Source organism: Triticum urartu, chromosome 4A (genome assembly GCF_056163025.1).
Source record: "Triticum urartu cultivar PI428250 chromosome 4A, HENAU_Tu73, whole genome shotgun sequence".
Taxonomy (NCBI): Eukaryota; Viridiplantae; Streptophyta; class Magnoliopsida; order Poales; family Poaceae; genus Triticum; species Triticum urartu.
In genome coordinates this window covers 314,731,056-314,746,700 of record NC_141876.1, presented here as the reverse complement: position 1 = coordinate 314,746,700, position 15,645 = coordinate 314,731,056, and the positions used below count along the sequence as shown (strand labels likewise).

General features: G+C 42.1%; 1 long non-coding RNA gene across 1 annotated transcript; it reads right to left on the bottom strand.

The window, feature by feature from the left end:
* Nucleotides 1-3,194: 3,194 nt before the first annotated feature.
* LOC125553862 (uncharacterized) lies at nucleotides 3,195-4,461 on the bottom strand. Its single transcript, XR_015602061.1, has 2 exons — nucleotides 3,747-4,461; nucleotides 3,195-3,569 (listed from the first exon to the last, which is right to left on the bottom strand). It is a non-coding gene; the product is annotated as an uncharacterized LOC125553862 (long non-coding RNA).
* Nucleotides 4,462-15,645: the final 11,184 nt, after the last annotated feature.

Genomic DNA, 15,645 nt, shown 5'->3' with positions numbered 1-15,645 from the left:
TGGTTTTCATGTAATTTCAGAAACGGAAGGATGATTCGTTCTGCCATTATCGCGAAACATATTCTTCAAAAATGCATCCCATGAAGAACTTGAACTTCTCGGCATGTCTACTTGAAATTCACTCTGTTTTTCACGTGTTTTTTTGCCTGTAGCTCTCCATCCACTGACTAGAATACTCACCGGAATTGAGCAAGTGATATACCGGTGGAAAGCTGCTGCAAGCACACAACTTTCCCATGTTGATCATTTTTTCATAATGGTGACGGTTTTAAAAGTTATTCAGCTGAAATTCATTCAGTGCAGTAGTTGAACTTCCTGTTGTTTTCACGTTGAACTTTTGTGACGTATTTTCATTTGTAATTTTCTCATTCATTCGTCAGTGTTACATAAATGCCAAAAGGGATAAGAAGAAAGCTTCGGGTCTAATGGAGCAGCTTGACCGCTATATTCCTTTTGTACAAACCTCTCTCACAATAATTTTTTTAAAATTTTTGCGACGAGGACTTGAACTTACACAAATGATATTCCTGCCGTTTTGAAGTAAATTCGGAAATGATGAGATCATAATTTCTGACTTCATCGCGAATGGAAATGCACTGTGTGAAGTAGTTGAACTTCTCGGGCACATCCGTTTGAACTTCACTCTGTTTCTAACGTGATATTTTTGCCTGTAACTCCCAAACCACTTACCGAAATTGAGCAAATGATATATCGATGGAAATCTGTTGCAAACACACAACTTTTTCGTGTTGTTCAGTTTTTCATACTCGCGATGGTTCAAAACATTTTTTTGAATGCGTAAAAATGTGTTTTAACGGAATACATAAAACTTTTAAACCATTCATCGGAATATAGCATATAATATACCATTGGAAAGCTTATGAACAGGAGCATCTTTTTCATGTAGACACACGTTACAAATTTTGAACATTCGAGAGCAGTTTCAAAATGGCAAAAACAACGTCATTTTTGCCTCTTTTTATATATAATTGAAGGTCACACGTCTCGCACTAGAGACCTTGAACTTCACGGGGAGGAGCACGTGAACTTCTTGCAACAAACCTTTTAACCTTTTTGTTTTCTATTCTGATATTACTATCTGAAATGCATTCCTTGTAGTATTGAACTTCTCGTTGTTTTCACCTTGAACTTCTGTCACGTATTTTTGTTCAACCTCTCTCATAAGAATTTTTTAACTTCCTTGAGCTGAGAACTTGAACTTCTAGCAACAAAAAATTTAGCCTTTGTTTTTTTTCATATTTTTACATGCAAATGCACACCGTGTAGTACATGAACTTCTCGCAGTTATCAATTTGAACTTATCTCAGTTATGTGAAAATATCTGAGTTTTTTATAGACATCGAATCGATCTGACTTTTTTATTTTTAAACTTCTTTTGTGTGTTCTTTAGAAATGTGAAAATAGGAGGTTTTTTAGAAATATCGAACTTCTTCGTTATTGAAATTGAACTTATTGGTTTTACTCTTTAGTAACTAGAAAAATCTGATTTTTCAAATAAATATCAAACTGCTCCGCTTTTTCCAATTAAACTTCTTGGTTTTATTCTCTAGTAACAAGAAAACATGAGTTTTTTATATACATTGAACTACTCCGTTTTTTAAATTGAACTTCTTGGTTTTAATCTTTAGTGTTGGCACCGAAAATGACATTGTTTTTGTTTTTTTTGTTTTTTGAGCTTCTACATCCTAGGTTTTAATATACTTTGAATTTATGTGTTGTTTTAATTTGAACTTCACTTTTTTGAGTGAAGTTTTGTTTTTGATTTTTTAAATATACATGAATTTGACTATTTTTTAGTGATCTTCATGGTCGATTCTTTAATAACAACGTATATCTGAATTTTGTTAAAGAAGGTAAAATCCTAGATTTTTTAATAAATATTGAACAACTTCATTATTTTGTTTGAACTTCTAGTTTTTTAAAAGTGAGAAAATTTGTTTAGAACTTTTTTTAGTTTTTCCCTTTTAAGTTGAACTTCTTCATTTTATTATTTAGTAACCAAAAAACATCTAAGTTTTTTTTAACCTTCGAGCTTCTCACTTATTTTACTTTGTTCTTCTTAGAAAAAGTATGGTTTTATATAAGGAAAAAAATCTAGGTTTTTATATTTGAACTTCTAGGTTTTTTGACCATCTCAGTTATTTCAAATTGAACTTCTAGGTTTTTGTTACAAACATCAAAATGTTTTTCTTTGTACACACATAACAGTTTCTTCGAACTCTCTATTATATTAAATTTGAACATCGAGAGTAAACATTTTCTACATGATGCTTTTTTTCTTCGTATATGAACATCAAACTTCTCTCTTTTTAGTTTGAACCTTTTGGTAATTGGAGAAATCCGAGTTTTGTAATAAACATCTAACCTCTTAGCTTTTTAAATTTGAACATCTAGTTTTTTTACCTTCTTCATTATTTAAATTTGAACTTCTAAGTTTTTTTAGAAATAGGGAAAACCCTTTTTTATAAACTTTTTGAACTACTTTGTTTTTAAGTTTGGCTTTCTTGGATTTGTAATAAACATTGAAATTCTAGGTTTTTTTAGAAATAGAGGAAATCCATTACTTCTTAAATAAACATCGATCCAATTTATTGGGTGAACCCTCGGGGGTTTCGTGACTTTTCAATTTTTAACATAGAACTGTTCGCTTATTTTTCTTTCCAAGTTTTGTATTTTCTTATTAAGTTTTTCTACTTCGTATGTTTTATTTTATTTTGACCACTAGATCTTTTTAACTTTTTTCTGCCTCGCATTTAATATTTGAACTTCTGGTGTTCACTTTTTTCGAACAAAATGGATGCAAAAGAAAGTTATTTTCTGGATGCATCATGTATTTGTGTACCTAACTTTGATCCATCTCGAAACCAAAATTCTAGAGCTCCTATATATATATATATATATATATATATATATATATATATATATATATATATCATAGTCAAGAAACGTTAGTCTTTCTATGTCTGAAAAATGTCAGCATTGTTTTTTCATGTCCATCTTTCTAAAGGTGCGAATGTTGGGTGTTTTCCACCACAAGGTTGCTCTTGTCCTCTCCTATTTGTATTTTCTAACCACCACATCATCTCTCTCTTATCCATTTTTCTTTTCCATGGCTCCATGTGATGTAGCAGCCGATGCCCAAAGCTAGCAAAACAGTAGCCCATCCACCAAACAAAAGGTACAATGTACAGTAGAACAAGTAGTACATCAGCTAGATCGTGCTTCATTTGGGGCCATCTTTAACGCAGCAGCAGCAACAATTTTACTCTATTAGTAGGCCGTGTACAAGCCGACCTGTTGTTTACCCTGTAACTGAACTATCATTAGCTGCGTACAAGCCAACCTGTTGTTTCCTGTTGACCAATTCCACCAAGAACATGCCGAGCCGATGATAGAACTAGAGCAGGGGCTGCTCCACCATGACCTAGTCAAAGAAGTTCAGTGCATCTCAATCTCTGCCTAGGCCACTTACCCATCTGCCTTCTCACGCACAGTAGAGTGGATGGTGCATGTTCGCCCGCGCTACCAGAACAACCTGAACTTCTGATCTGTTGAAGAGGAACAGAAAATCAACTGATTCAGCCGCAATCTTAGAATCAAGTCCAGCACATCATAGTCGCGATTAGAGATAAAAAAAGTTCACGGATAGGATATTGGGGAGGTGCGGTCGCGCCATGCTACACACCGAAGTTGGACATCACAAGCCGCTCACGCTCCATTTTTACCTGTGGTCTGATGCACGCGATGAAGGCCACGGCTAGCACCCAATGAAGGTCACGTAGGGGCGCATAGTTACCAACAACTGTGGATGTGCAGAGCACTGCCATGGCAGATGCACGTCTACTGCCAGGAAGTGAGCCATGGCTACGCATGGTGGTTAGAGGTCGCCAGCGCGCGGGGTAGCAGTGGGTAGCGGCATCATACGAAGGTCGGTGTGAACGGCGAGCGCGGAGGTTGCGGGCGACGCGAGGGAGGCGAGGTAGTAGGGGAATGACCCGAGGTGGTGCAGAGGGAACGCCGTGGTGGGGGCAATGATCTGCGGCCGGATGCGTGTGCGCGGGATCCGCGGCCGGCGGCGAGTGGTTGGCCGGATCCGTCGAGGACAGGACTTGGCGGCCACGCGCGGGGAGCATCGGGGAGGAGAGGTCATGGCGGAGGCACGTGGGAAGAGGGGGCGTGGTGGTCGACATGCTGGTGGAGGCGGATGACAGCCGCCATGAGCGACGGCGTTTGTGGAGGCACAGGGGGCTGCGCGCATGGCGGATTGCGCGGAATGAGGCCGGCGGCGCATCCGCGGGAGGAGGCCGGCGACAGGGCCACGGGAGGAGGCCGGCGGCGAGGCCACGGGAGGAGGCTGTCGGTGGGGGCGTAGGAGGAGGACGGGGGAGCACATGACGGGGTGGATTTTTAGGCCATTCGAGAACGTGTTAATGGGCCGGTCTGGCGATACTCTTAGATCTCGCCTCCGGAACACCTCTTCGGGCCCTATATAGAACGCTGTGATTCAAATAGTTATTCTAATTCCAGAATTAGAATAGTGCCACTAGGGTCACGCTATTCGTCATCCTGGATGAGGAATAATTATTCTTCATCCTCCTTTATTTTATCATCAATGCACCGTAATTTTACATTTCGTAAGTTTTGTCTTATTTCCGATGTAAAAAGATACCGTAAGAAAATATATAATCGTCGTAAAAAATATTTTATGTTATGTAAAATTAGAAACGTAAAAACATAGTCTAAAATACACATAAACTATAAATTTTCTTGTCTTATGATCTATATTTTTATTTTCTTATGTCAAATTTTACGTAATGAATCTATAGAAATGTAACTATTTGAATTCTAAACGTAATTTAATTATGAAATGATCGTAAGATTACCTCGAGTGAAGAATAACTTATTCTACACCCTGGATGATGAATAGTAACACTATATATATATATATATATATATAGCTGGCGAGCACAACCACCTCTCTAAGATCTACGGCCCTCAGAAATGGGACATTCCGCATTCAACGAACACAATCACAATCGTGGGGATCATGGGCACATGGCAATTGTTTTCTACGAGAAACTAGGAAACCAAGCGGGGGACCAAAAGGTTTGAATAAGTGTAAACACCAAAACAGATTAATGTTTGATGTCAATTTCTTTCGCGACCAAGGATGTCGGACTGAAATTTTCATCAGATCGAATTGCATGTTTATGACGTACAACATAGATTGGATGAGAAAGAGTAGAGGGATAAAAATGGACCGAAGCAAAACACTCAGCCATCGAGAGGAAACACAAAACCACGGAGCTATGAGTGAGTTGTTCTTCAGACAAAACACAAACATAGCAAAACGAATACAAAGTATACGAGTGAAAACACAAAGAACAAGCACCAACAATATAGATCTCAGGGCTGAGAAAAAGTGAGAAGAATCCCTGAGACAATTCCTGCAATAAGAGTTAGTTCATTTTCACAACCCACACTTGCGTCGGCAATGAGGGTCTTATTTGTTTCATTTGAGCAGGGCATTACTTCGATGAGATCTGTAGTTCACCTGTGCTTTCGAGAGTAATCATATGAATATACAATGAAGTTGTTTCCAGAGACATTACTATGATGATTTGAAGCAGTATGCAAGTACTCCTTCTGTCGAAGGTTGGACCGATATCCATTCGAGGAAGTTTTAGTGCCAGTCTGTGAATGATAAGCATTTCCCAGAGAGAATTACTCTACATAGTCAGGTTAGTAGTGACAGATAAATTTTCAATGATGCACTTCTTCACAAAGATTTGCTTCTTGGGTGAACAGGACCTGCAATTAGTCCCAACATACTGAGCAAAAACCTTACCATTTTGTTGTTTGAAGAATTTGTAGTTTGAGTCATGAGACTAGTCAAAAACAACAGAAATGGGAGTATCATATCCACACAGAATTGCAGGTTCAAGAGTTTTAATCTTTTAAAAAACCCAGCTCGTTTGAGGATATTGCTCGGGAGTCCAATAAGGTCCATCAACGTTGAGTTTTCGTTTGAAACCCAATCCTCCCTTTCGAGGATTTCTTTGTGGAATGGACTTCTTGAGTACATCACAGGGAGTTTGATGCCCTTTGAGGCACTTTAGCATTCCTGTCTCAAGCAAGTTCTTTAATCTGCAATTTTCATCAGAGATAGCAATAAATTCCTCGGGAGAGGGGTTAGAAATATTATTCGTAGTTGTTGCAATATTCTCGATGACAACATTAGAAGTTTCAGCATTAGAATCAACATTGCTACTATAACACCCACAATGCGGCTATATCTCCCATGTGTCGGGGAACGACTTAGAGGCATAGCCGCATGGTAGGCTTGTCGCAAGAGGGGTAATCTTCACACATCCCATGTATTGAATAAGAAAGGGATAAAGAGTTGGCTTACAATCGCCACTTCACACAATACATAAATAATTCATACATCACCCAAAATACAATCAAAGGTCCGACTACGGAACCAAAATATAAGAAGACGCCCCCAGATGCTAGATCCGAGATCGTGCCAACTAGACTCCACTACTGATCAACAGGAAACGAAACAACACAACGAACAAGATCTTCATCGAGCTCCCACTTAAGCTCGGTTGCAGTATCTGCACTGGTATCATCGGCACCTGCAACTGTTTGGAAGTATCTGTGAGCCACGAGGACTCAGCAATCTCACAACCGCGAGATCAAGACTATTTAAGCTTATGGGCAGGAAAGGGTGGTGAGGTGGAGCTGCAGCAAACACTAAGCATATATTGTGGCTAACATACGCAAATAAGAGCGAGAAGAGAAGCAACACAACGGTTGTGAAGCTAGAAATGATCAAGAAGTGATCCTGAAACTACTTACGTTCAAGCATAACACAAGACCGTGTTCACTTCCCGGACTCCGCCGAAAAGAGACTATCACGGCTACACACGCGGTTGATGCATTTCAATTACATTAAGTGTCAAGTTCTCTACAACTGGATATTAACAAATTCCCATCTGCCACATAACCGTGGGCACGACTCTCGAAAGTTTATACCCTGCAGGGGTGTCCCAACTTAGCCCATCAGAAGCTCTCACGGTCAACGAAGGATATTCATTCTCCCGGGAAGACACGATCAGTCTCGGAATCCCGGTTACAAGACATTTTGACAATGGTAAAACAAGACCAGTAAGATCGCCTGATGCGCCGACATCCCGATAGGAGCTGCACATATCTCGTTCTCAGGGCAAACCGGATGAACACTACATACATCTAAAACCAGCCCTCAAGTTTCCCCGAGGTGGCTCTGCAAGTGGCTCTGGTTCGGACCAACACTTAGAGAAGCACTGGCCCGGGGGGATTAAAATAAAGATGACCCTTGAGAGCGCGACTCCCAAGGGAAAAGTATAGGTGGTGGTGAGGCAAATGGTAAAACCAAGGTTGGGCCTTGCTGGAGGAGTTTTATTCAAAGCGAACTATCAAGGGGTTCCCATAACACCCAACCCCGTAAGGAACGCAAAATCAAGGAACATAACACCGGTATGAAAGAAACTAGGCAGCAAGAGTGGAACAAAACACCAGGCCTAAGGTCGAGCCTTCCACCCTTTACCAAGTGTATAGATGCATTAATTAAATAAGAGATATTGTGATATCCCAACATATCCATGTTCCAATGTGGAACCAGCTTCATCTTCACTTGCAACTAGCAACGCTATAAGAGGGGCTGAGCAAAAGCAGTAACATAGCCAAACAATGGTTTGCTAGGAAAGATGGGTTAGAGGCTTGACATGGCAATATGGGAGGCGTGATATAGCAAGTGGTAGGTAGCGCGGCATAGCAATAGAGCGATCAACTAGCAAGCAAAGATAGAAGTGATCTCGAGGGTATGGTCATCTTGCCTGAAATCCCGCAAGAAAGAAGAACGAGTCCATGAAGAAGACAAACGGACATAGTCGAACGGATCCTCACAACTCTCGAACGAAACCTAAGCTAACGAGAGAAGCAACCCGGAAAGAAGCAAGCACCATAGTAAACAACCATCACATAAACATGGCATGATGCACAACCAAGTATGATGCATGTCCGGTTTAATGAGGCATGGCATGGCAAAGTGCAACAAACAATACTACAAATTAAGTGGAGCTCAATATGCAACTCCGTCGCGTATTGACAGAACACCACATTCAAGTTATTTAATTCGATCTCATTTATGTACCCAACAATATTAAATGTTGATTAACATGCCAAGAGGTGAAGCATATGAAAACAACCTATCTAGACAAGTTTAAATGAGGCCGGAACAACAAACAACAATTCCAGAATATCCCCATGTGCATATTATGGATTTGGTACTGTTCTGCCCTAAACACAATTCTAGAGTTGTTAAACATGCAAGACAAATGCACCATGTTAAACTAGGCATTTTTCTACCCCATTTACATATAAAGTTTATTTAAAATAGAGTTACGGTTATTTAGTGAAGAATTAAATTATTTTAGCATGGCAATATGGCAAATTATAAGCAAAAATCATTTTAAACATTTTAAACATGCATGAAAGTGGCATATTATGAAACTAGATGAAATTCTAGTCATATATATATATATATATCATTTTAATCCGATGCACGGATGATGAGTTATTATATGCATGAAGTGCAAGGGCTATTCTGCAAAACTGGCATTCTCTGGAATAATAGACAAATTCGCAGATCTGAAAAAAATACTACACTGGGCCGAATCTGCTGGCTGGCTCAACAGTGGAAGGGGAAAAATGGGCGCTGGGGTCAGCTCACATTGGGCTGAGGCCTAGTAGGGAAAGCGGCCCACGGGAGGGTGCGGTGGAGCAGGCCGACGGGGCTGGCCGAGCGCGCTGGGCCTGCTGGATCTGGGCCACGCGCAAGGGAGTGATCAACTAGAGCGGTTCGACACGAGGCAGGGGAAGTAGCAGGCGCGGTCCTCTGTTCGACAGAAAGCAGAGGAGCGGCGGCGTAGGACTTGTGTTGGAGGCCGACGGGCATGGGTTCGGCGAGGAACTCCGACGATGGGTGGCTGATGGTGACGCGAGCGTCGAGAACGGGCAGATCAGGGCGAGGGGTCTCGAATCTGGCGCAAGGGAGCTCTGATGTCGTGGGGATCTACAGGGCCATGGCGAGGAAAGTTCAGAGAACATACAGAGAGGGAGGAAAAGAAATAGAAGGAGAGGAGAAGGCGCGAGGCACATGCTTGCTAGTCTGGCGGCTCTGCTCGTAGAGGTGGTTCCCGATGGTTCGGTCGGCCTGCGACGGGGTCGCGTGAAGCTCTTGCAGCGGCCATGGGGCTCTCCTTGTCTAGAGAACAAGGAGAGAGAGACATGAGCACAAGAGGGAGGAAGGGATGGAGGGGAGACAAAGGGAAGAGACAAAGGAGGGGCGGCGCTCATCTGTTGGTCGTTGCTTTCGGCGACGGTCGGACCTGGAGTCAAGGTGGCGGAGCAAGGCGGCGGTGCTGCATCTCTGGTTGGTGGACGAGGGAATCCAGGGGAGGCACAGGTCGGAGGCGGTCTCGGGCACTCGTTGGTTGGGAGCGGAGGACGAACGAGAGGCACTGGAGGATGGTGGGTTGCGAGGGGATTTGGGCAGGTGGTGGCTGCAGCGAACTGGTTGGGTGGAGATGGATCGGGATGGATCCCGAGGTGAAAGAGGACTGGCGGTGGCTGGGAGGATGGTACAAGGTTCCTAATTTTTAGGGTTGGACCTTGTGTATATATAGCAGGTGGATTTGGTTAGGTGCATTTGGTCCCTCCGATTTTAATCGGAAAGTCGAGAATAATTAGCTTAGGAGAGTCCAACGAGAAACCGATGATGATTTAGGGATGTTTGGGGATGATCCGGACCCAACGGTGACGATAGAGCGGTCAGGTTCGGGACAACTTTCGGGCGCGCACACGAGGGATCGATGCACTGTGCAAAGAGGGTTAGGCGGACGATGTCAAGTGTGTGGGCGGACTGAGAAGAGAGAGGAGGAAAGGAACCCGGCAACCGTTTCCGGAGACCGGAAACGTCCGACGATAGACCGGCTATATTGCCACTATAGTTATCCGTTGGGGCATCAAATGAACTCCAAATGCGATGAAACTTGGCGGGAGACCTACTGACAACATAACAATACCGCATGTCAACTTTCAACCCATTCCGAGAACATTTTCTGGCCACTTATAAAACACTATTTCGGAGGTGCCGCGGGCGCGTGCAAGTGTGTCTAGGCTCAGAACGAACAACGGAAGGAACGAGGAGACCCGGACGGATGCAAGTTTTGAAAACCTGATGATGCAATGCACATGATGACATGATAAAATGCAACACACAAGCAAAATACATGGCAACGTCGGCGAATAACTGGAAGACACCTGGCGCATCGGTCCCGGGGCGTTACAACACTCCACCACTACAAGAGGATCTCGTCCCGAGATCTAGGATGGCACCGGGGAGAAACAAAAGAGGAAGAGAAAAGGTAAAACTAAGTTGCTTCTTTGACAAATGGGTGAAACCAAAGAACCTTGAGAGGTTGAACAAATTTTAAAGAAGAATGCAACAAAGATGAACAAAGTTGAAAACACTCCGTTAGAAAAGAGGAACAAAGAACATTGCGAAAAACCTTGAGGTTAAGTGCCATGATAGATATTGAAACCACTCCAGTTAAAACAAGATAGAGAAGGAATAAGAATGATATAATTTGGGCAGCACTCCGACTGTAAATGAAAGAAATTGAACATGAACTTGGAAAGATTGGATGATCTTGACGAAATCAACAACACACTGCCTCCAAACTATTGAAAGAATGGCACAATGGGTAAGAAAGATTACAGATAGCACTCCGGTTGAGAAGGGAGGTAAAACTTGACAAAATGGGAAGAACTTGAATGTAGGACATGACGCCCCAGTTGAATGGATAGGCAAAGGAAAGAGCATGATCTTGGCAAAACGAGATGATGGACGAAGAGAGCAACATCACCATGCCTCCGGAACAAATGAATGGAAAACTAGATGGTTGGAAAGAAAAAGAACGGAGAAGACGAATGACAACTCTCGCAAATATAATTGAAAGAGCATGCTTACGAAGAAAAGGTTGAATGTAGTTGTTGGAAAACCAACAATGAAAATAGTAAGCTTGTTGTGAGCTTATGGAAAACATATCGAAAACTTGAGGTGAAATTGTGCCACTAACGAAAAAATAGATTGGATTGATATGAACAAGGAGACGAGAAACTTATTTCACCGGGAGGATAAATGAAGAACTTGGGTCATTTATAAGCACCATAAATAGTAACAATCCTTAGGGAAAGCTTTAGGTGAAATATAACCCAAGATAACTCCAACAAAGAGATTGATGGATTTAAAATACCTCATTCTTTATAACTTGTGAATCATGAAACACGAAGGGAAATTATCAAGAATGACATAACACCACCTCAAAAGATAAGGGAGAAGGGATTGAACTTTGAAATGAAAGATGAAGAATACTTGAGCTCCTCTGAAAAGAATCTCGATGAACACTTCGAGAAGGAATTAAATCCTTGATGAACCATCATGTAGAGCCTCCATGAAGAACTCCAATAATAAAAGGATGATAGAAAGAAAGAGAAGTTGAAAACACAAGGTGAATCCTTGCAATGATTTAGATGAATCTTCATGGTGATATAGTTGAGAGATCTTGGAACTCCGGGAAAAGTATGAAGCACTTGAACCGAGAATTTACTCATCATGAACAAACTCCGGAAGAATGAATCCATCATTTGGATGAAGCAAGAATAAGAATTATGTTATGTGTATCCTTGACCAATTTAAATTGATGAACACCAACGGATTGCATACAACTTATTCCGTTAGAAAGGATTAAGAGAGATATAGTGCAAACTTATTCCGTTAGAAAGGATTGGAAAGAATGAATGAATCTATATGATAACGAAGGAAGAGAACTCTTGAACGAACCACCGTAAGAATTGAAAATGAACGAAGAAAAGATAAGGAAAACACCAGGAAGAGTTAGAGAACGAAAGAAGATACTTGAGGGAATTTAGATACATGAGAACGAAGAGATCACGATCTGATTAGAGAAAACTTGAACGACGCACCGGTAAGATTTGGAGAACGATAGCTACACACTGAGGATGAATAATTCTGAGATGATGGCTCCGGAGAATCAAACTGAAAAGACTCCTGAATTGCTCCAGATGGGTGAAACGAATTTTCACAATCGAAAACAATTGTGAGAGGATGGCATAATGCTAGAACCACACATCTTGAGAGAACGGATAAGATTGAGAGAAAAAATCTTCTTCGGTCATCAAATCAGAGAATGACGACGAGAAACACAATCATGAATTGTTGAGGCACTTCGGAATGAAGAGATAGAAAGGTTGAACCAATGATGATTTTTTGAAAGATCTTGGAGAAAGGCATTTGACTGATAATAACTCATTCTTTCGTCAAACTTCGAAAAGAATTTGGGAATAACTCCGGAAAATTAGAAGAGTCAGGTAAGATCCTAAGAAAAGACCTGTGGGTTAGGGCCCACTCAAAAGAAACACCTTCGAACGATTACTTGAAAGGGAGATTGCACCGGTTGATTTAAATGGCTTGAATGAGATAACATCCTCAAAAGAACTTGAGCGAATTGAGAATGGAAACTTGAATCTTCTGAGATATCCTCAGCACTTCGGATATGAATAGAGAGAGATGAACGATTAAGAGGTGCACCGGCATGAGAAAGCATTTGAAACGAGGAAAAGATATGATCGACAAAGCTTGAATTAAACCCACCGGAGAAGAAAGAGAATGGAGAATGATGAACTTGAAGCTTCCTTAGTATCTTCCTGAGAATCACCGGATAAGAACATTGAGGAAAGAATGAAGAAACTTCACATCCATAAGATGGATACTTGATTCAGAAATCTGAGTCCTTGAAGAAAAAGGGTGGGAGGGCGGGAAAAACAAAGACAACTTGGGAACGGATGAAACGAACAATGTTGAGAAAACTGAGATTGGATCTTTCAAATGGGAAAAAAATGATAGGATCATCTTGAAGAGAATCACACTGGTTGGGAAGAATTGACATGACAATCTCGATGATCATGATGGATTAGCATCCACGTAGAAATACGAGAACACCGCTTAGGAAAGGTATGGAATCAACACTTGACATTGAAGCAACTCGAATACCACAAATAAAAGAAAACAAAGAATTGGCTTGTAGCATAAGCCGGAACAAACATATGATAGATCCCATATCGTATCATGTGTCTGTTGGAAAGATATCCTACGTGATACTTGAATTCCCACTTATAAACTCCCGAAACTTTCTAGTTATGCAATCAGGTGTTGGGGATACAGGGGAAGCATAACATCTCACCCAAACTAACAATACCTACATCCAGCTGTATCCATCCTTCAACACATAACCAAGAAACCTTCGGAAATTGTGTACCTCAACCTTCGAAAAGCATCCGTTATACAAGTTATGGCAATACTCCCGAACTCCCGCCCCAGTACTGGGTGGCGTCGAGGTTATCTCACCAACAACTACATAAAAGAGATTTTCTATGTCGGTGAAACTCAGGTATTCTAGAACTGCAACGATAAAATTGTGACGACAACACCTCGGAGCTCAACTCCTCGGGACACTGCCACAACCCTTTAATGTCAGGAGGCACCAAGAACAATGTTCTCGTCACAAAACCATCGGAACGATTCTGAGATACCCGCGTGATCCTATTTTTTTTGTGAAATTTGAGGAGAGAAGAGTCAAAACTTCTATGTCAGGAGGCCTCACCAGAGCGACGAAGGGACTGGGGATTAAAAAGAATCCTACTCTCCAATATATATAGTCCTAAGACTCAAAACATTTTGTTCCAGACTCAACAACGTCAGTGATTCGATCAAGCATGGGGCTCCTAAGTCGGGGATGGCTCTGATTACCAACTTGTTAGACGCACAATGCGGCTATATCTCCCACGTGTCGGGGCATGACTTAGAGGCATAGCCGCATGGTAGGCTTGTCGCAAGAGGGGTAATCTTCACACATCCCATGTACTGAATAAGAAAGGGATAAAGAGTTGGCTTACAATCGCCACTTCACACAATACATAAATAATTCATACATCATACAAAATACAATCAAAGGGTCCGACTACGGAACCAAAATAAAAGAAGACAACCCCAAATGCTAGATCCCCGATCGTCCCAACTGGGCTCCACTACTGATCAACAGGAAACGAAACAACACAACAAACAAGATCTTCATCGAGCTCCCACTTAAGCTCGGTTGCGGCATCTGCACTGGTATCATCAGCACCTGCAACTGTTTGGAAGTATCTGTGAGCCACGAGGACTCAGCAATCTCACACCCGCGAGATCAAGACTATTTAAGCTCATGGGTAGGAAAGGGTAGTGAGGTCGAGCTGTAGCAAGCACTAAGCATATATGGTGGCTAACATACACAAATAAGAGCGATAAAAGAAGCAACGCAACGGTCATGAAGCTAGAAATGATCCTAAAACTTCTTACGTTCAAGCATAACACAAGACTGTGCTCACTTCCCGGACTCCACCGAAAATAGAACATCACGACTACACACGCGGTTGATGCATTTTAATTACATTAAGTGTCAAGTTCTCTACAAATGGATATTAACAAATTCCCATCTGCCACATAACCGTGGGCACGGCTCTCGAAAGTTTATACCCTGCAGGGGTGTCCCAACTTAGTCCATCACAAGCTCTCATGGTCAACGGAGGATATTCCTTCTCCCGGGAAGACCTGATCAGTCTCGTAATCCCGGTTACAAGACATTTCGACAATGGGAAAACAAGACCAGCAAGACCGCCCGATGCGCCGACATCCCGATAGGAGCTGCACATATCTCGTTCTCAGGGCAACACCGGATGAATACTACGTACAGCTAAAAGCAGCCCTCAAGTTTCCCCGAGGTGGCGCGGCAAGTGGCTCTGGTTCGGACCAACACTTAGAGAAGCACTGGCCCGACGGGGGTTAAAATAAAGATGACCCTCGAGAGCGCGACTCCCAAGGGAAAAGAATAGGTGGTGGTGAGGCAAATGGTAAAACCAAGGTTGGGCCTTGCTGGAGGAGTTTTATTCAAAGCGAACTGTCAAGGGGTTCCCATAACACCCAACCGTATAACGAACGCAAAATCAAGGAACATAACACCGGTATGACGGAAACTAGGGCGGCAAGAGTGGAACAAAACACCAGGCATAAGGCCGAGCCTTCCACCCTTTACCAAGTATATAGATGCATTAATTAAATAAGAGATATTGTGATATCCCAACATATCCATGTTCCAATGTGGAACCAGCTTCATCTTCACCTGCAACTAGCAAAACTATAAGAGGAGCTAAGCAAAAGCAGTAACATAGCCAAACAACGGTTTGCTAGGAAAGGTGGGTTAGAGGCTTGACATGGCAATATGGGAGGCATGATATAGCTAGTGGTAGGTAGCGCGGCATAGCAATAGAGTGATCAACTAGCAAGCAAAGATAGAAGTGATTTCGAGGGTATGGTCATCTTGCCTGAAATCCCGCAAGGAAGAAGAACGAGTCCATGAAGAAGACAAACGGACGCAGTCGAACAGATCATCACAACTC